Below are 21,884 nucleotides of genomic sequence, written 5' to 3' on the forward strand. Positions count from 1 at the left end.
TGGCTCAAGTGATTATGGAATATGAGAAACCCTGTGATCTTGTGTCTCTAAACTGGAGACTCAGAAAAGCCAGTGGTATAATTCAGCTTAAGTACAAAGACGTGAGAATGACCCAGTCATCTAACGCCCAGTCCCTGGGAAGCAGAAGAAATGAAATGCCCAAGCTTGAGAAGGAAGAAAATGAAGGGGATGCATGAACTCTCCTTCCTCATTCTCTTGTTCTATGTGGACTCTTATCAGCTTGGATGATGCCTATACACGTTGCAGAGGACAATTAAAGCTGCTGAGTGCATCTAAGAAAATGACAGACTCATCCACAAATACTTTCACAGACACACTCAGAAATAATGCCCAGTCCATATACCCTGTGGCACAGGGAATTGACACACACAAAAAATAACCATAACTCCCATAGCCAGTGGGTTAACAGAATTGGTAGAAAAACTGAGGCACCCAGTTTACATTTTACCTTACTAATTATAAGTGGCTGCAGGTTGGGCCTAGGTATCTTATTCTATATCCCATAGCATTTTAGGGCACCATGAATGGACCAAAGCCCAAGAAATGTTAGTTGGACTGATGGATGTAGAAACCTATTCTGGCTTGCCATCCCTTCCAATGCTTGAGGAGTACAGCCCAACAACTTCCCCAAAGATGGGGTTTCCAGCTTTCTTATGCAAAGTTCCTACAGCCATTTCTCTGAAGACCACCCAACTATTCTGGTTACATTTCACTGCAGACTCCATGGCCAGTAATATAGCTTGAAATGATACCCCAAACAGAACAGAGTCCTCCTTAGGAGCCTCAAGTCTACAGCAATATAAACACATCTGATAGGGGTACCAGACTTTTTCAGATGCAGCCTAAGAGAGATGATGGTTTCTATTTATCTGAAGCCAAACAATGTGGGTTCATGGTTGGCTTTGGGCCAGCCGAACTCTGAGCTTCTCTGATGTGATCTCCAGCCAGGTTCTAACTTCTTAATTCCGTATTTGAACTTGCATCCAGTGTTTTAATTATATTCATACCAGATAGCATCTTATTAATTTTAGTCACTAATTCTGTTCATTTGAGATCCTTTGAGCATCCAAATTCTGCCTGGGGTTACATAACAACAGAGAAAGGGAGTTGAAATAAGGTCTGAGTTTCAGACACTTTCTTTTCCCAACTAAGTAAGTTGTGGTTCCTGGAGCCTGTCTAGCCAAACACCAGTAGTATAACTGCCTAAAACCTCCTAGGCAAAAAGAAGAGGAAATGAAAAATTGCAGTAACCCTTATAGGCGTCCTTGTGGGCAGCAATGGCAGGGTGGCATCAGGCCCAGTGCCCATCTTTGAGTAGACCAGTTTCTGCTTACAACCGGGCAGCAAACTGTTAAAAGATACGCTTGTTCATAATAAATTTTAAAGAAATATATTTGAACAGAGAGCAATTCATGAGCTAGGCAATGCTAAGTCAAAAGTGGCATGGGTTCTCACAAAGGGACGTGGGGTTGAAAGAGACTTTTATAAGGTGACAGTAAAAGCAAGGCAAAGAAATATTTGATTGTAGTGAAATTGTGGCTTTATGTGGGTCACTCTAGTATAAAGTCCCTAGTTAGAAGGTAGCTGGTTCCATTAAGCTGGAACTTTATGATGAACTGGGCCTCAGTTTGCAAGTCATTTGTCATTTGAATAGAGTGCATTTGTTTTTTAGGGTCCTTCAGAGCAGAGGAGGGCTCCTTTTGTCCCTTGTATACCTCTAAAAACCGGAGGGTCTTTCTGGATGTTCTTCGTAGTATGGGTCCAAGAGCTTATGCACCTAGTTTGTTCCTTTGAGATCTTCCAATTCCATTCCCCAGGCCAAGCACATGTTCGGAACCTAGAATGTGTCAAGGATTTTTGTGGTTTAAACAAAAGAAGTACTTGGAGTTAAATATCTGTTCACAGGAAACTGAAAATCGCTGTGAAAAATACTTGATGTGAAAATGATTTTAAAATTCGCTTGCAAAACTGGGTAGTAATTTGTCGTGTACGGACACAGGCTGTTTTACATATTTTTATTGCTGCAAGTGTTCTGAATAACCAAAACATAAGAAAATACTTATTTTGTGTGACTGCTCACTGCCTTAGGCTAGATTTTTTTCTCTCAGTAACTCTGGAAAGTAAACAAATGGATTATCTTTTAGTAAAAAAAAAAAATGTATAGATGGCATGTTCATGTTTTAATAGGCAGAATGGAATCACTGTGAAATCATGAGCATCACTTTTCCTAAAGAGCTTCAAAGACATGAAGAAGAATTTCTCAAAACCCATAAGAGACCTCCTCAACTAGCCAGACAACAAAACCAAAGCAAAAAGCAGTCAAGAATCTACACGTGGGGGTTAGAGATGGCTAAGAGCAGTTACTGCTCTTGCAGAGGAACCAAGTTTGGTTCTCAGTACCACATGGTGTCTCACAGCTGCTTGTAACTCCAGTTCCAGAAGATCCACTGCTGGCTCTTACACAAATGTGGTGCACATAAACTCATGTAGACACACATACATATACATAAACATGATAACTAAATCTTCGAAAAAAAAGAATACACACATCAGCACAGGGGAGGGGCCAAAGGTTATCAGAGGGTCAGGGTGAAATCTACCCTGGCATAGCTCAGAAACAAAATCACCTCTCTGTCTCCCTTAGCCACTCAACATGCGTGGGAACCAGCTGACTCAGGGACCACCCTTTGTTCATCTATGGAGATCCTAGTGAAAGGAGATCTCACTCATGTAACAACAGAGAACTGTGCTACTATTGAAATGTAGTGTGTTTGTCACCTTTCTGTCCCTATGACAAAATACCTGAAGCAAATAACTTAAAATGAGGAAAGCTTATTCCACTTGTCATCCCTATTTGGGCTGATGATTTTGTCCATGATCAGAAGTCTCCCTTGCTTTCATATTTGTGGTGAGGCAGAAAATCAAGGTGTGGAGCATGTGGTGGTGGAGGAGGAGGTCTATTCACCTCTTCATCAAGAAGCAAAGAGAGAAGAGGTGCACAATCCCTTCCTTCCATTAGGTCCTACCTTCTCATGGTCTGCCAGTTTTCAGTAGTCCCACAGACTGACAATCAAGCTTTAATATATGAGACTGTGGGAGATGTTTAAAACCCAGCACATAGCATATAGTTATAAAGCTTTTGAATTGATCATCTCTGGAGAAAATAAACTTTTATAACTTTGTTTCTGAACCTTAAAGCCATCTTTGCACAATTTATGTTTAATACTATTATTTATTTTTAACATGTGGCAACTTGTCAACAGAATTATTCTGAGAATTACATTAAAGGTAAATGATTCATTTTTTTAATGTATAGGAAATGAGCACAATCATTTTTTTCTCAAGTGAGTTCTAAAATGTTACCCATATGTAATGGTGTTTCCAAATCTGAAAATGAGAATCGCATGTCTGCATGCATGCAAGTAAGAGCAGCTCAATTAGCCTGATATTGAATGAATACCTATTGTATGCAGGACAGTGGTCCTGGCACTAGGCATGTCTCAGTGAACTGCAGGAAGAGTCTTACCCATACAGAGCTTGCATCTCACCAGAGGAATGTAACATACAAAATCCTGATCAAATTTCATCAAAGGATAAGTGCTATTTAGAAGAGTGAAAAAGGGGAGGGAAACAGGAGCTTGTAGAAGACTTGAGAAGAAAGACTTTAGCCAGAAGGGGACATTTGAGCAGACTTGAGCGAGCAATGGAACCAGTCAAGAATGTCTCAAAAGAGAAATGTTCTAGAGGGAACATTGGGCGTGCCTGACATGTTCCCATGCCAAACCCTGTAGTGGCAAGTGGCCTCTAGTGTTGTAGCATGATTCCAAGCTAAATGCCTGGAGTCAACACAGACTTCACAGGTTCAGGGCACTGTCCCTAACCAGGATTCTCTGACCATAGGTGTCTCCACTTCTGACAAGTTGGCTACAAATTCAGGAGTTCCCATGGATCCCCTAGGTTTAATAATAAGCTACAGCTACTCACAGATCTCAAAAAAGCACTGTATTTATGATTCTAGTTTTTATTTTAAAGGATATAAATCAGGGCCCAGCCAACTGAAGAGATACATAGGACAAGATCTGGCAGGGTCTCCCATGCAAGCCTCCATGCCCCCTCCTCTTGGGACTAGGACACATCACACTTTCAGCACATCATCCAGAAAGCTCACCAGGCTTCAGAGCACACAGTGTATATTGGGTCATTATGTAGACATGGCTGAATAAATTGATGACCTTGTAATTGAACTCAAATTTCAGTTCCCCTTCCTCCCTAGAGGAGGTTGACAGCCGCATGACTCAAAGGCCCAACCTTGTGGTCATGTGACTTGTCTGTTAGTAACCTATCCTGAGTCACTCATCAGCATAAACTCGAGTGTGATCCAAGAGAAAAACAGAGATTCCTGTTTTTTGGGAAATTCCAACGGCAGAAAAGCTTCTTCCAGAACTAGGAGAAAAGACCAGATATAGGTTAAACTTTTCTCCTGTTACACAGCACGGGTTCTGTCAAGATCTGGAGGGACTATCCATGCAAATTCTGTCATGACCATGAAACTAATCAATAAAGAGAAATCAAGCAGAGTCACATAAGCAATGAATTTATTTAAAATGTTGGCTCTTTGCCTATGGAGAAAGGCAAAATGACCAGTTCCCAGTTAAGGTAAGGTGGGTTGACCCCTCTTTGACATGCCTGTCTCTAAAATTTGATTTCTGTATAAGGCCCATGCACAGATTTTAATAGTTGTGTACAATGTTAGATCTTAGTTTCTTGTGCAGTTTGAAAGTGACCTGTGATTGAATTATCTGAAAATGTGTACAATACACCATCTCTTTGGTTTACCTGTGCAGTACGCTTCACCCTTCACGCTGTTTATCTTCTTCCTTCTGGTAGACCAACTGGCAACTGGTTTACTTTTTCTCAACAGAATCCCTAGCTAGTGGAGATGAAGTAACACTAAGGATTGCTAATCCAGGTCTTTCACTTCACATGTGAGGCACCCACATGCCAGGGGTGTTAAATGCCTTCCACAGCCAAGGTTAGTGTTAGGGCTGAGGCCTGAGGCTTCTGACTTCTAGTCCAGGCTTCCTTCCATTATGAAGTTGCATCTTCCAGTCTGTCAACACATCACTCTCAGTGTGCTGTGGGCAAAATCCATAGCACAAGGCTGTAATGTAATGGACAGATTATTAATACTTGCTATTATTTGATTCTTAGACACCATCTCTTGATTATAGTAGAACAGATTTTAGATCCTTATTTTGAATTATTTAAGAAACACTGATGTGAACAACATGCTAGTGAGTACAGGGAACACCAACTTACGAAAATGTGTTTCATGAACAACTCACGGAAAGAGGCCATCCATAGTTGGCAGCCATGCTTAGCAAGCCCAGATTGGAAAGTGGAGTAAGGATTTCACAGCAACCCAAAGAGGAAATTCCATCATAAGACACACATTGAGTAGAATAGGACTCCAGATTAGATTTGCAAATACAGCTGTCCCTCCCTGTATCCACAGCATCTGTATCTGTGAATTCAACCAACCATGGATGGGAAAGACTCAGGGAAGGAAGACTGAGTCTTTACTAAACACAGTTGTTTTTCCTTCGTGATTGATTCCTTGAGCAGTACAGGAGAACAACTGCAGACTATGAACGCTGTATTTTGGTATCATAAGCAATCTGGAGGTCACCTGAAGTATATGACATGGTGTCATTTTTGAGGGACTTGAACATCTGTAGATTTTGATATTCAGAGGGGTCCAGGCACTTGTTCCCCATGGGTCCTGAGAGGTGACTGTACTCCTACCTTCTTCCCAAGAAACTGTTGCTACATGCAGCTGCGGACAAGTAGCTTCCTGTACAAACAGCAAGGTCAGGTAAAGCAGACAGTTCCTAAGGTTTCAAAGCATGGAAGACATGCACAGAACAATGGTGCATAGCTTGGGTGTGTGTATAAACTGAATATACTCAAGTATCTACATGTTGTGTTCTCTGCACAGAGTATGCAAATGCAGTTATGGTCTATATACGTAGGAGCTGGAGAGATGGCTCAGTGGTTAATGGCACTGACTGCTCTTGCAGAGGACTCAGGTTCAATTCCCAGCACCCACCTGGTGGCTAACAACCATTCCAGGGGAATCCAGCGCCCTCTTCTGACCTCTGTGGGCATTGTACAATATGGGTGCACTTACATGCATGCAGGCAATACACTCATACACATAAAATAAAAAGAATAAAAATATATTTTAAAGTACACATGCATAAACTAATCTGCCAGTAAAAAAAAAAAAAAGAACAGAATGAGGAGTCATCCAAAATAAAAATAACAGCAAAACAAGCAAAAATATTGACCTAAAGATGATAAAATTAATATATATTAATCAGAACATACACTGAAAATGAAATCAATCAACATGAAACATAAAGTGAGGTGAGACTTTCTGTTACCCTCTTTTGTAGGTCAAAGGAAAAAATGCATTCTAACATAGCAAGTACCTACGTATAAAAATAAAAACAAAAGAAAGACAGCACCCTACCCATCTGATTGATAGAATGATTTTTAAATACTCTGAGGGTATTTCTTGATTTGGACAGATCTTGTGGGCTAGGGAAGATACAACATGGTCTGGTCTGCAGCTTTGCCTTGGCATGCCAAGAGCATTAGCATATTACGTACAGTCCTTTAAGTGCACTGCTGCTAATTATATAATTGCTCATATTTGGTTTAGAGCCAGCAGCTACAAAGTCTGTGAATTATTTAGAGTGATGATAATTCTGTTGCCTAAGTACCTCTGCTCCAGCAGTTTGAAAAGAAAGTGTAGCCCAGGGTGCCTATGGCAGAGAGCCTTGGCAGAGTTTGAACCAGTCTCTTTTAGCCACTTCTTGTTTCAACGAGGGCAGGATGAGGGTCAATCTACAGCCGGTTAATTGATCTATGAGACACAAATTAGGGAAAATTTAATTGAAAAATTGTTTGGTCACCTTTGGATATGTGGCTATTTGGCAACTGCTAAATCTAGTGGATGGTTCTAAACATTTCATCCCAATTTGAGGTCGGTACCCTTTTTCAATAAAAACAAAGGCAGTCAGTACTGGGTTTCATGGGCCACGTGGTCTCCATTGCAACTACTCTATTGTTGTAGTGCAAAGCTGCCCGGACATCAGGTAAATTAGCTTTATTTATGAGAAGAGGCAGTGGACATGACTTGGTTTGTAGGTTACAGTTTGCTGAATCCTGGTCTGAACCACTGATTTTTTTCTTTTTTTTTTTTAGTCTTCTGGGGATTATTCTCCTTCGTGAGGACTTAATAAAGTGTAAACTCCCCTTCAGAAGAATAAAAATACATGTGTATAGTTAAATGTACACACATACGACAAGACACTACTCATATCTATCTGGCTACCTTCCTGTCTTTTTGTCTGTCTATCTATTTATCATCTATCTTTCTTTCTTTCTGTCATCTATCTATTCATATCCCCTACACTCATCCATGAATCCAAAGCAAGAACTCTTAATCCTGCTGGTGATTTAAAAAGTTGTTTTGTGTGTATGTGTGTGTACATTTTTGTGTATGTGCAGGTGCGTGTGCACATGTGAACACATGAAGGCCAGTGGTTAACATCTGGTGTCATTGCCAATCACTCTAATTTCTTAGTTTCATTTCCTGTTGCTTTAATAAGACACTTTGGCAAAAGTAACTTAGGGGAAAAGGGTTTATTTAGCTCACAATTCCAGTTTATAGTCCACCATAACAGGAAAGCCAAGGCAACAAGAACTTGAAGCAGCCAGTCACATCCAGTCAGGAACAGAAAGACAATGCATGTGTGCATGTTTGCGCTCAGCTCCCTTTCTCCCCTCGTACACAGTTCAGGAACCTCTGTCTAGGGAATGGCGTCAATAGGCAGGTCTTCTCACCTTCCCAAGATAATTCTCTAAAGACATGCCCACAAGCCAACCAGATCTAGTCAAACCCTCATTGAGACTCCCTAGATTATAGTCAACTTGACAATTAAAACTAACCTATGCATGCTTTCTGCCTAATTTTTTAGACAGTCTTTCATTGAACCCAGAGCTCACTGATTCAGCTAGGTAGATTGGCTACCAAGCCCCAGGGATCTCCTGTCTCCATCTCCCCACTGCTGGGACAATAGACATATTGCTGTCACACCTGGTTTATTTTTTAACATGGATGCTGGGGATTGAACCCAGGTATTCATGCTTGTAAAACAAGCACTGCACTTTACCAACTGAGCCATCTCCTTACCCTACTCCAACTTTTTGGCAAAGCCTTTTATAATTGGCTTCTCTAGGACAAGCATTCTTGATGAAAAGAAAAACAGGGATGAAGAGGAGGAGAGGGAAAGATGGCAGAAAGAAGAAAGAAAGATTTTTCTTCTACCTTCAGCATAGATGGAGATGTGGAAGTCTTGAATTAAAGGGACCGTGTGATCAAGGGCATTGAGGAACATGTTGAAAAACTAGAGAGTATTACTTTGGGAAGAAATAGACAGCAGAGGCCATTCAGTTGTGATACGTGAGTAAACAGCGGGTATCCTGGTGAGGTTAAACCCGGCTGCAGTCCTCAGCTCTTTATGAGCCCTCTTAGACTGTCTTGGTCTGTGATGCCTGGCCGCCCCTTTGCTAGAAAAGGTCTTGCTTGCCTGTGCCTTGTTCTGCTTCTTATTTTTCTTTTATTGTCTCCTTCCTGGAGACTTTGATTCTATTGGAAAGCAGTCATTTATTGAAAAGAAAAAAAAAAAAAAAGTATCCTTGAAAGACTAGTAAAACCCCTGAATCTCTTCTTCTTTCATGGACATTCTTCACAGAATTAGCACCTTTCCAGACTAGGAATGAAGCCTATGTCCAACACCTTGACTCCTTGTAATCCAGCAGTCACAGCAGCTAGGAATATACAGCATAAAAAGATTCTTATTCCAACTACTGTTGCTAACTAAGTACCTATTATCCTTTATTGACTGTTGACTATTGAATAGTACATGCTAAGCATCTTTCATTCCTTTACTCTAGTTTTCTCCAGACACAAATTTCAAAGAGGTGATGAGACCTCCCCCAACAGCACCAGTTAGTACATGGCAGGAACAGATTATAAACTCTGATCTGCAAGTCAGGCCCCACATTGTCTTTGGTCTGAGGCCATCTCTTATTGGAGCCAATTATAGCTTGTGATGATTTACAAATTGGCTGGTTACTGCTAGTGATTGTTCTTTTTGTTAATGATGGCAGAGGAGAACACAGAGACCTTCTGGAAGTTTACCTCACTGCCTTTTTCTGAAATACAATTCAAGGCTGTACATCCTGCTCATAGACGCTGACTCACTGGTGAATCAGGGCACTGAGCCAGCGTGTGTCCTTTATGTTTAGTGCCACCAGCTTTATCATTTGTCTTGAAGCATCTCTACCCCCTGCTGCTTTCTCATAAGCACCCAACACCCACATTTTCCAAGGTCTTCTTCATACTGTTCTTCAGGCCTAGGGCAGCCCACCAGGCCCGGGCCACTTTCCCAGTGACTCAGACACCCTTTGTACAACTTGGAGAAAACAGTACAATAGTGAGACTGGTGTCATCCGGGGCTCTGTTCCAGAATCCATTGGGAGTCCAAGTTCTCTTCTGAATCAGACTGGAGTATGACCTCAGCAGCCACTTAATAAGCATTCTCAGGAGTCCCAAGGCATTGAATTCTTTGCCTCTATGGGTTCTTTTTACCTTCTCATCTGTACTTACCCATTGTTAAAGATCAGAAGAGCTTCCCCAGGTTTTCCCTGCTTCAGCTGCATCTCAGCCTTGTACTGGCTCGAATACCAAGAAGAACAATTACTCTAATTCTTTAAGATGACAACGTAGAAGCCAAGTTGTTTTTGGAAACAGAGACAATGTGATGGGCTTGCATTTCTAGAGTCACAGTGTCTAGCACTATTATGCTAGTTGGTGTTTTATTCCCAGGAGACAGCTGTGCTGGGTCTTGCTTGCTCAGTTCTAAAACAAACTGGAAGAGTGTTTCCTCCAGTTCTTACCACATCTGGCATTATGGGGATCAATCCAGATTTGTCCTTAAGGTGGGGCCCAGGGGACAGCTGACTGTGGTCTTTAGTTCACCTAGTTCTTTTGAGCACCTTCTGTTGGCTCCCGTTCTGCCAGTGTTACTGACGTCCCCCCGATCTCAGAGGCCCATCACTATTCTTCAGCAGTTGCCTTTGTTTTTGTAGCTCTTTTGTTGTTGACTCCACCCTGTAATAATCCTGGGCAAGCTGCTGTAATTTCCTCCACAGCAGCTGGTTCTCTCTGTTGATGGTGGGGTAGCTCTTAAAATCACTCTCCTTGGCTGACAACTCCAAGGTCTGGGTCTTTTCCTTGAGCAACTCTGACTGCTTCTCTTCAATCTGCATTGTGTCCTGTTCACTCTGGCTTATCTTTGGTTAATAATACCTTTTGCTCAGGCATTGCCTGCAGTGGCTGCTGGAGATCAGGTTGGATCTTTTTATCCTGGGCTAGAAGATCTGCAGTCTGCTTCATTTGTCCAAAGGCTACTTGCCGTCTTTTATCTCTCTCCCCATTCTTGGAGCTGGCCCTTCCTCAGCTTCTCTTGATTCTTTGTATGTTGGTCATGTTTTTTCATCAGGCATTCTAGAAAGGATTTTTCAGCCTGGGCCAGTGCCTTTGGCTCCCAAGCATACCTGATGTCCCCCACCTCTTCCTGGGGTACCCAAGTTTCTTTCAAATTCTTCCACAGCTTCTGCGTTGGCCCCACTTTGACTTTGTTTAACTTCATTAATGGCTGTGGTTAGAAATACTTTAGGCAGTTAACATATGGGGACCACAGAAAAGATCCTCTGTTGTCCTCAGCCATCATGCTCTGTGAATCTGAGTGCCTGCTCTGGCTCCTCTGAAGTGGATGGATGGGGACTGCAAAGAGGCCAAAGCTGGAGTCGTGGCTCTGCCTCTTCCCGGTAAAGCATCGAAGCAGGGGAAGTTTTTCCATCTGATGTTCAAGAGGAGTTGCTCTGCCCAAGTAGCCTGATAGTTGCTGTGTACCCTAGTCCTGTCTTGGGCAATCATGAGTGGTTTAATTTCCTCAACTGCCAAATAAGCCCCAGCAGTTAGCTGCCTAGCAGTTCGGGTCCCTGGTCTTTGGAAGTTCATAGTTGGATACAGATACTTGGTTTCTGATGTGTGAAGCCAGGCCCTTGGCATCCCATCCCCCCTCACCCCCTCATCACCCCCTCATGCCCTTTCCAGGTCCTGTTTGTCTACCTGTTGTCTCTCCTCTAACATGCCCAGTACTCCTAACTTGGCAGCTGGCTCTCCCTAGCATCTGGTTTTCATCCTCCATTGTTGCTGGATGTTTGGAGCCAAATGAATTCCTTAGAGTCACAATCATATTCTGGAATGTTGGCCCACCAACAGTCTACTCTCTACTCTCTAGCCATGAGTCTCTATGGTGAGGTGAGCTAAGTAAGCCACGAGTTTAGGGGATGGGCTTCTGTTTTCTGTGACTCGAGGATGGAAATGGTGTGATCTGGGAAATTCACCTATGTACAGGTAATGCATGTGGTAGGGCATGGATATGGCACCTGTGGCAGAGATAACCTGTGTTTGGGAGAAAGCCAGAGAGAAGGGAGTTGAAGTGTCTATACAGTGCTTTTCCAGGGACTTGTACCCTGCATGAAGCCTCAGAGTCTAGCCTGAGTCAATTAAGTGTGTCTGCACATGCTTAGTGCATGCTTGATGAAACTGAACACATTGTCCTGAAATCACTTTTCTTTTTGCAAAATTGCAAGGCCCGGGTGTTATAAGCAACTCTAGAGTACAATATATGACAAACAAAGCAGTTTTCTGAGAGTTGCCAAAGAATTGTTTCTTGTGCATCTATCGTGTTCTAAGCCCTGAATACACCCAAAGTAAAGATGACAAGTTCTGACTTTCATGGAGTTAATGCGTTAGTGAATGATGGAAATACTGAATACTGAATAAGGAAATGATCTCAGTAGGAGAGGCCCCACTACATGGCCTAGTCTGTTGGCTTTCTCCTCACTGTGACAGAATACCTGACATTAGTGACCTGGGGGAGAGGGATTCCTTTGGCCCATGTTTTTGGTCCATCTTGGGGTCAGTGCAAGAGCTGATGAGTGAAATGGCTTGGGTTCTGATAGACAAGGAAGCAGGAAAAGAATACCTGCCCCAGTGTGCAACTCTTTTTCATCCATAGGACCCAAGTTTAAGTGACACTCAGCTAATTTAAGAAAGTACAGAGACTAATTGTAGAGTAAGACTAACTAGCTTTAAAGTCTGTACCCTGATTAACTAATTCTGTCTTGTTAACACAGCTTTGGCTTCTCTTTCATTTAGTTTCCTCCTATTCATTTATTTTGCATTTTAAACTTTATTTTTCATTTTTATTGGTGTACATTTATTGTCCATAGCAGTGGGTTTTATAAAAACATCTTCAGTCAAACATATCATGTACTTTGAACATATCACTCCACTATGCCATCTTTTTCCCTCTTCTCTCTAGTCCCCTTCCTTCCTGTATAGTCACACTTTTATTTTCATGTTTTGTGTGTGCGTGTGTGTGTGTGTGTGTGTGTGTGTGCTGTATATGAGAGGAAAACAATATTTGACTTTCTGAGTCTCATTTATTTCACTTAATATGATTTCCAGTTCCATGTATTTTCCTATAAATGACACGATTTCATTCTTGTTTATGACTGAATAAAACTTCTGTGTGTGCGTCACATTTTCTTTACCCATTTGTCTCTTTGTAGACACTTAGGCTAATTTCATAACTTGGCTATTGTGAAGAGAACTACAATAAATAGGATATGCAAATAACTCTGGAGTATACCTACATAGATTCCTTTGAGAATATTTGTATCTTACGATATTTCTATTTTTAGTTTTTTTGAGGAATCTTTGTACTGATTTTCATGGTGGCTAGACTAATTACATTCCCATCAACAGTACACAAGGGTTCCTTCCCTGGTCTTCATCCTTGCCAGTGTTTGTTATTGTTTCCTTGGTGATAGCCATCTGACTGGGGTGGGGTTTATATTTCCCTGGTGGTTAAGGATACTGAAAATTTTTTCATGTATCTATTGACCATTTCATCTTTTGACAACTATTTGTTCTTTTCATTTTCCCATTTGTTGAATGGGCTGTTCATTTTCTGACATTCAGTTTTCTAATTCCTTATAGCTTCTAGATGAATAGCTAGTGAAATGTATCTCCCTAGATATACCCACAGACATACTTAATCTAAGCAATCCCCCACTGAGATTTCCTTCCCAGGTGATTCTAAATATGTCAAGTTGACAAAATTAGCCATCACAGTCTTAATCTCTCACCTTGTAAAAATATTTCAAAATTGGTCAAAGGAAGACCTTAATGCATGCCTTGAAACTCCTGTGGAACTGCTAGGGGAAAACATTTCAAGATATATGCATAAATAGATTCCAGTAACTCAGGAAATATCACAAGAGTTGATGGAATAACAGTAAATTAAAAGGCTTCTGCACAGCAAAAGAACATTTAACCAAGCACAATGTTGAATAAGAGTGAAGAGACTAGACATCTTTGTCTTATTCCTGATTTTAGAGGAAACGTTTTCAGTTTGACACCATGTAGGATAATTCTCATATATAGCCTTTTAATAAGGTATATTCCATATATAGCCTTTTAATAAGGTATATTCCTTCAAGTCCTAGTTTCTTTGGGGATTTTTTTCATGAAGGAATGCTGTATTTTGTCAAAAGTCTTTTCTACATCCATTGAGATGGTCATGTGATTTCTGTCCCTAAATCTATATGTTGTACTACATTATTGAGTTCCATATGTTGAACCTTCCTTGTATTCTTAGAATAAAGCCAACTAGTTCATGATGAAGATTTTTTAAAAAGAGTTGTTGAATTAAGTTTGCAAGTACTTTATTGAGAATGTTTACATCGATGTTTACAAGAAAGATTGGTTTATAACTCCCTCCCTTCATCCTTCCTCCCTCTCTCCCTTCCTCTCACTTTTTGTTGTTTATTTATCTGGTTTGTGTATCAGGATAATACAAGCTTCATAAAGATGAGTTTGGTAACATGCCTTCCCTTTCTACTTTATGAAATAATTGGAGAAACATTAGTGTTAAGTGTTCTTTAAAAATCTGATAGAATTCAGCAGTGAGTCCCTCATACCTGTATTTTTTAGTTGGGAGACTAATTTTTTATTACTGGTTCAATTACATTGCTCATTTTAAATCATTGTAAGTTTTTTAGATTCTCTTTTTTAATTTTGGTAGGTAATATATGTCTAGAAATGTATCAATTTCATCTAGATTTTTCAATTGGGGGGAATATAGATTTTTCAAAATATGCTATATTCTGCATTTCCTACAGCTGTTGTATTGTCTCTCTTTGTTGATCTTGTTTATCTTTTGAAAGAACCAACTGTTTCATTGGTTCTTTGTATTATTCTTTCTTGTGTTTTGCAGCACTGGGGACTGAACCCAGGACTTCAGGCTGCTTCTGTCTGACAGATCGCCAGCTCTTTTTCTTAAAAATGGAGACAGCAGTACTAGCATTAGTGAATTTCTATGAAAACTAAATAAGCTGGGATTTTTAGCTCAATAAGTGATTTCAAGGCTAGGGCACAGTGGTATAAATTGCAAGTTTTATGGAAATACAAAATGACAGGTGTTCTCCTAGGTATGCAGCATTAGAAGTTGCTCTCAAACTTCTCATGTGATTCATATTCATTTTAATGTGGTGAAGCAGCAACAAAACCAAAAACAGTTGTAACAAGATGAGTTTTGAGGTACTTGGTGGTAGCAATCAGCCTGAGGTGTCTCATGGTAATGCAGTTGGTCCTCGAGGCTGTAATACTTTGTTGATATGTTGAGCGGCTCTGAGTCCATTCCTTCATAGGGTTATCACGAGGACTGAAAAGAATTACACATGATAGGTGTTTGGCAGACTCTTCCACTTGGATTCATGCTCAGTAAATATCAGAATCCTTCTGGCACTCTCCATTCAAATCCAGTGCTGAAATTTCAGCCAGGATTAATGAGGAGGAGTGTGCAGTCCTCACCACAACCTAGCACACAGTTCAAGCCTTAGAGCTATAATGCACAGTTGAAGAAACAGACTCAGAACCAAAATCTGACTTTGAGCTAGAGTACTCTGCTGTGTCTTTAGGCAGTTGGTCCATATTTAATGATCACTTGCGTACTCATCTCTGAGCTTAGAACTATGCTGATAGTGTGGGTGATGTGAACCCTGGGTAATGTGACCCTTTTCTTCAAGAAGCCCATGGGTAGAGGAGGTGACAGGCAGATGAGACCTGAAACAAGCCACTATCACTTCCAAGAAATATTCGTCAGTTATCAACTATGTTCAAGGCTGTGAAATTACAGTACATATTATTTATTTTATAAAATGTGATTCATTCTTCTAGTGACTTTTTCATAGTGATCTTAAGGGAAACAGTTTGAAAGTGATGCATGATTCAGCCCAAGTCATAATTAAAAAAAAAAAACAAAAAAACAACCAAACATTTTGGTTATGTATGTTTCAAGAACAGAGCAGGGTTTCTAGGTTTGATATACTATTTGTTGGTTAGAACTCATCTTCATCAATAAGGTCATAGCATTCTATTCTTTTCTTCATTTATACTTGCATTAATGCAAAAAAAACACAAAACAACAACAACAACAACAAAAAAAAAACCCAGTTTCTAGTACAGACACCTGGCTGTGACTTTAATACCATTCCCCCCAGCTGCAGAGTGGCTTTGTCATCTGGCCTAACCCTTCTCACAGTTATTTATCATCCCCATCAGTGTGGTTCCCCAAATGATCCTTCTTCTATTATGTCTGCAGGAGGTCCTTAAAGGATCTTAATTCCACCCTTTGTTCATTTTACAGCACTTGTTGAGCAACCACTCTGGCCAGGAACTGTCTGCATGCTACTACCTTATTACACAGAACAGTTAGGGCCTTTGCTTCTAGTGTGAGATGCAGATACTGAACGAATGATTCCAACAATGATATAGAAGGAAGAAGGAAGTACAGGAAATTGTGAGACCATGCACTGGAGCTCTAAGGTGTGAATTTAGGAAAGGCTTCTCACAGGAAGTTGATTTTAGGTTGAAAAGCTGCAGGAACAGCAGGTGTTAATCAGGTCATGAGGGGGAACAGGATGACTCAGTGGGTGTGTGAATGTGGGTGTGTGAGTGTGGGTGAGGCATGGTATTGGGAAGGATGTGGGATGAGGGGAAAGTGATTTTAGTTAAAGGCACATGTTTGAATACTAGACAGCTAAGGAGCTGAAAGAAATTGAGGATGGCGGAACCAGAAGAAAAGCATCAAGAAAAGAGGTTGAGGCGAGGCTGTGACAAGTCATTGGAAGGACATGGGGCATCCTGGGGACAATAGGAATGGATGGTGTCATCCAATAAACATTTTTAAAGGACCTCTTCGGAGACAGAATGAGAATGGGTTGGAGGAACCCAAGGGAGTCTGTAGGGTGGTAGTTAAATAGTTATTGTAGAGGTGCTGATGATTTGCTTCGGGTAGTTGGCAGTGGAAACAGAGAACAGCGAACAGAATTAAGAAACATTTAAAAGTAGAAATTAGTGGACTTGATGACTTACTGAATGTGAAGGGTGAAAAGGAGCAATGAATGAGGGACTACAGGTAGTTAGTCTCCTTGCTGGGGCCTTTGTTGGGTGGTACTGGTGTGCTGATAGCGTTACTGGGGAGGAGCAGGTGGGGGGGAAGATGCAGTCTGCTTTGTATGGGCAAGAGTACTGGGTAGATGGCCCCCAGAGCGCATGTCCCTCCTAACTCTTCCTGTCCCAATTCTTTCTATACACACCCTACAGTACAATTTAGGAAACTTTCAGTGAATCAACGTTGCCTCCCATGATCTCAGTCTTGTCTCTTGTGAGGCCCTCTGTAAAGATCACAGGTTTGCTCCATGATCCCCATGCATGTAGTATCTTATGTTCAACTACTGCTGCAAGCCTACTTCCTCAAGAAGACTACCAACTCTCCCAGGTTATTTACATACTTGCTCTTGCTACGCATTTTATATTTGGAGTACACTACTCAGCATTGCTTATATTTTCTCTTTTTGTGTATTTTGCCTGTCTTATTTACATATTCTTATATACTTCATGGATTAGCCCTTGCCCCAAGGCTCTGTGCATAGTTGTTTCCTATGTATTAAAGCCTGGGTATGTGAACGGCAGATCAGTGGAATGGTGGATGAGGCAGATGGGGCAGGCGAGTTTGATGGAAACTATATAGATGTAGATATAGATACAGCTAGATATCCATCCATACGAATATATACTGACATACGTCCATTCTAGAGTAAGTGCTGTATCAGTTATTTTGCATATAATAGCAATGGAAGGTGCATTATGAAGTTTGAATCGGGGCAATGACATGTGGAATGCAGTGATTTATGAAAACTAGCCTGCCTGTGGCATGTGGACAGATTTGAAGGCGAAAATAGTTGCTACTGATTAGTCAGTTTGTCTACCAGGCTGTGTGTTAAGTACTTTCCATGGATGAATTTATGCCATTCCCACAACCACTCAATGGAGTGGTACTGCTATTAGTCCCATTTCAGAGAGCAGGAATGCAAATGTGAAGATAATACACTTCTTTTGGTCTTCTTGAGACAGGGTCTCCCTGTAGCCCCAGCTGACCTGGAACTCACTATGTAGACCAGGCTGGCCTTGAACTCACAGAGATCTGCCTGCCTCTGCCTCCTGAGTGCTGGGACTACAGGCATGTGCCACCACGTCCAGCATAAAGTACACTTTTAATTGGTAGACTCAAGATAAAAGTCTAGTCTGTGTTACTTAAAGGCCCACTCTCTTAACCATTCAACGACAGGAAAGCAGTGATTATAGAGCTGATTGAGGATCCCTAGGTTCCAAGATGAACCTCAGCATCTACAACCCCTTTCCATTAGCTGGAACGACCAATTGGCATGCACCTGTACATTCTAGAAAGAATTCTCTACATTGAAAAAGTTTAAATCGCTGGATCCAAGGATTTCAGTCGCATAGAATGTTGAAGATGTCTTAGAATTAATTACCAGTGCTACCTTCAATGCTGTGAGTATACAGAAGTCTTTCCAAGGCAAAGGAAGGGCAACTTGTTCCTGAAGGAAACTTTTGACCTTCAAATTCAAAAGGAATAATGTAATTTTGAAATGTGGGGCTTTTTTATACCAAAGTTCAAACCTTGATTTGCCACTCTTGGGAAAGAAGATTTTTTTTTTTTTTTTGCCCTTTGACAAATTATAAATCAACTAATTAGAAGAATGAGTGATACTGTAGATCATTACCACTTTCAGAATGTTTTGTGAATATTGGACAGAGCCTTACCTATTGTGTAACAGTTTCCTCCTAGATAAAACATTTCATTCTAGAGGGAAACTCCTTAAGATACAGGATGGTCTCAAGGGAAGTGAAACATTTCATCCTGAAGTAAAGTACATCCTCAGTAAAATACAGGAAGTCCTAAAGGGAGGGGAAGCATTGCATCCTACAGGGAAGTTCATTAAGCTCAGGAGGTATACAACTCAAAGATTTCAGGATGTTCTTGAAACTGATCAGATACACCAGGTCCCTCCCTCCCCAAGTATATATGCAAAGTAAGGCCTGCTGAGGGACACTGCCAGATAGGCCAAGCTGCCTGCAATAAGTAGAGACCAGTGGAGTTGTCTGAGACTCCCTCTCATCTGCTGAGCTGCCTGTAAATTATTCAATAAGCTCCAGGTTTCCAGTTTGGGTGAGTTGTCACCCATGCTGAGGTAGGCTTTTGGTGATGCAGCTATCTTTGCGTCATTTCTGCTTCTGGAAGGAACCCCTAACCCACATTCCTGCCAGTCAAACCTGGTCTACATAGTAAGTACCAGGCCAGCTGGGGCTACAGAGAGACCCTGTCTCAAAAATAATAAATAAATAAATAAATAAATAAAGCATATTTATTTCAAGTTTATTTAATACATTTGAAAATGAACAATAAAAGTTTATCTGTGTTGTACATTAGTTAACATGGAGATACATGAAACATATTAACTCACTTTTTTCTCATTACTTGAAATGTTTACATCCTAGTAGGCCTCTTAAAAGAAAAGGGTAGCATTTGGCCATGGCCATTTAGAGAATACAGTGTTCTGGCCAAGGTTGGATATGGTCTCTATTCATTCTCTGCCACTTTGGCTCTCCCGAGTGTGAGCTCTGCCCTCACTGTGCCTGCTCACCCTCTGAAAGGCTCCCTGAATTCCAAACTCCAAGTCAGATATATAATCTGATTTGTATAGTCAGGCCAGTTGTGTAATCTCCAGCCGAATGCCTCTGATGATTTGCAGATCTTTGCTTAACACATTCTCAGAATAACTAAGGAACACCATGTTGCCATGGAAGCAAAAACAAGCAGTTTGGGGGTCAGGGGTTATGCAGCTAGGATTTAAAATTAAGCCATTCGTCAGGTTTATAAGCTTTCGTTCTTTTTATTTCCAATATTTTTAAAATTTAAAACATGACAAAAAGAAAACGGGGTCTGCTCCAGGCTGAGTGGTTCTACTTGGCCCTTCCCCACCCAAACCTTTGTCCTCTACCTCCTAAGTTCCCCTCAGGATTGTATGAAATCTTCAACCTCAGGAGGGCTGAGTATGCTGCAGGTATGGGAAACAACTTGTAAAGTGTCCTGGCTACAAGAAATGTAGACTTAGAGCCCTTGCAGCAACAGCAGAGAAGACCAAACAACTCCAACCTGACCTCCATCTGGTACAGTTATTTTATTTATGTGCAGTTGTAGAGATGGAAGAATGGCCTCCTCACCCAGCCTGAATTCATGGAAGAGGGAGACCTCTGTAACAAAAGACAGACTAGCAAAAGAAACATGGACACATTGATCTAACCTAGATTTCATGTGACTTGGGAGTCTTGGAAAAGAAATGAAGACTCAAAGGAATTATTGTACCAACATAATTGTTTGTTTGCTTTTCTGCAGTATTGGAGATTGAACCTAGGGTCTCAGGCATGCTAAGTAAGCACACTACTGTTAAGCTATATTCCTAGCCCTGCTTTTCCTGTTTTTTGAGATAGGGTCTCACTAAATTGCCTAGACTGGCCTGAAACTTGCAGTCAACTCTTGCCTTAGCTTTCTGGGTAGCTGGGGTTACAGGCCTGCACCACCAGCCTTGACTCAAGTGAGTGTTTTTAAGCCAGGTTTGATGAAGAGTGGACAATCATGGAAGAGGAATGAGCTGATTAAGAGGCTTCAAAGGCCTATTTCTTCACGTTCTTCTGTGTATCTCACTGTGTTAGAAACAGGTATAGGGAGGACGCTTCTTATTTGAGGGCTTATGACCTGTTTCAGGGTATAAGTCAAATTCACTGCTGGGAAGTGCACTTGGTATCCTATCCCCTCCTCCCACATCCTTGCTACAGCCCGAGGAAAAAATTCTCCAAACCCCGGTTTGAAGAATCTTAACGAGTTTATTGGACTTGCTAACTGAGCTTGGAGTGAGGGTTTACTTACAGACAAGCAGGCGCCTCCCATTCACGGCTATGTTCAAAAGTCCACACCAAGACATAAATCCACTGGTTCTGGACAGCCTTACAAAATGGCTAGAGACCAGCCTCGAAGTTTTCCTAGCTTTTATACCCTTAGTCCCTCCCCTGCAAGTGGCTAATGTAAACCAATTGGATGGAAGAGGGAAGGGGCGTGGCTTCTTCGCAGAGCGGGGAAGGAGGCGGGTCCATGGCTTGTCATCACAGGGTCAGAGGAACATCCTCCAGGTCACACAGGGAAAACCAGAAAATTTTTCTGCGGCATTATGATCTGCTACAGGGAAGAAGGGAGGGGAGACATGTTGTGCATTCCTTCAGCTTCCAAGCTACTTTATTTGCATATTTGGGGGCAGCATGTCCTGCACCCCATCACACTCCAGGGAACATGTTTTCAAAGTCAAGAATAGACGACTGCTCACTATGGTGTATGTATATCACCTTATAATAAGGTTACATTCCAATAAACCACCTGTACGTTGAAAATATTGTAAGCTGATACAGTGAATGCAGCCCAGTCTACCAGACATCAAAGCTGAACCATAGCTCTGGGATTTCTTGATACTATACTAAAAGTGAAAAACAGAACATTTGAATAGCAGTACAACTGTACCAGTTTAAAGCTGAAAAATTGTATGTCAAACTTTGCTAAGTTGGGGTGCCTTTGTTATGTGTGTAAATTTTATCTATAGGAAAAAGCATATTTAGGAGAGAGAGAGAGAGAGAGAGAGAGAGAGAGAGAGAGAGAGAAGGGGACTGCATAATTGAAGAGGAGGGGGGATAACTAAAAAAGACAAAGGAGAAGGACAGGACTGGAGGCTGGAAGCTAAGATGTGTGTGTACTAAGCATCTGTGCTTTGCTCCTGTTACAGAGATATATCTTACCCAGGGGGAAGCAAGCCAAGACCACCAAGCCTCCTGGGTAGCTAGGATTACAGACTTGTGCCACCAACCAACAGGAATAGGGAGAACCTAGAGGGAATGGGCCTTTGAGAAGCAGAGGTAGTACCTGGAAGGCAAGTGAGGTTTGTGTTACCCTCCTTGGATCTACTTGGACATTGGATAGTAGAATTGCTGGATTTTATCAGAGCCTTTTAAAATTCTAACTAGACTTTTGTGCTTGGGAATTGCTGATCAATTTCTGTGTTTACATGTAAGGGGTATTTATGTTGTGTATTTGTTTTTAGTGGATGTTTTCTTTAGCCCAAAGGACTTGCAGGGTTTTGCTTCCTAGGATTCTGGAAATTTAGCAGGTCCCTCTGCATGTGTC

The 21,884-nt window shown here is 41.3% G+C and overlaps 1 protein-coding gene and 1 long non-coding RNA gene across 5 annotated transcripts in view; one reads left to right on the forward strand and one right to left on the reverse strand.

Annotated features, from left to right (window-relative positions):
• Positions 1–21,884, forward strand: part of Dclk1 (doublecortin like kinase 1) — a 344,211-nt gene that overhangs the window by 187,463 nt on the left and 134,864 nt on the right. The window lies entirely within an intron of this gene.
• LOC108490690 lies at positions 4,647–20,619 on the reverse strand. Its single transcript, XR_001872387.1, has 3 exons — positions 20,586–20,619; positions 6,810–6,952; positions 4,647–5,182 (listed from the first exon to the last, which is right to left on the reverse strand). It is a non-coding gene; the product is annotated as an uncharacterized LOC108490690 (long non-coding RNA).

Source organism: Nannospalax galili, unplaced genomic scaffold (genome assembly GCF_000622305.1).
Source record: "Nannospalax galili isolate Female #2095 unplaced genomic scaffold, S.galili_v1.0 scaffold1354, whole genome shotgun sequence".
In the NCBI taxonomy this organism is placed as follows: domain Eukaryota; kingdom Metazoa; phylum Chordata; class Mammalia; order Rodentia; family Spalacidae; genus Nannospalax; species Nannospalax galili.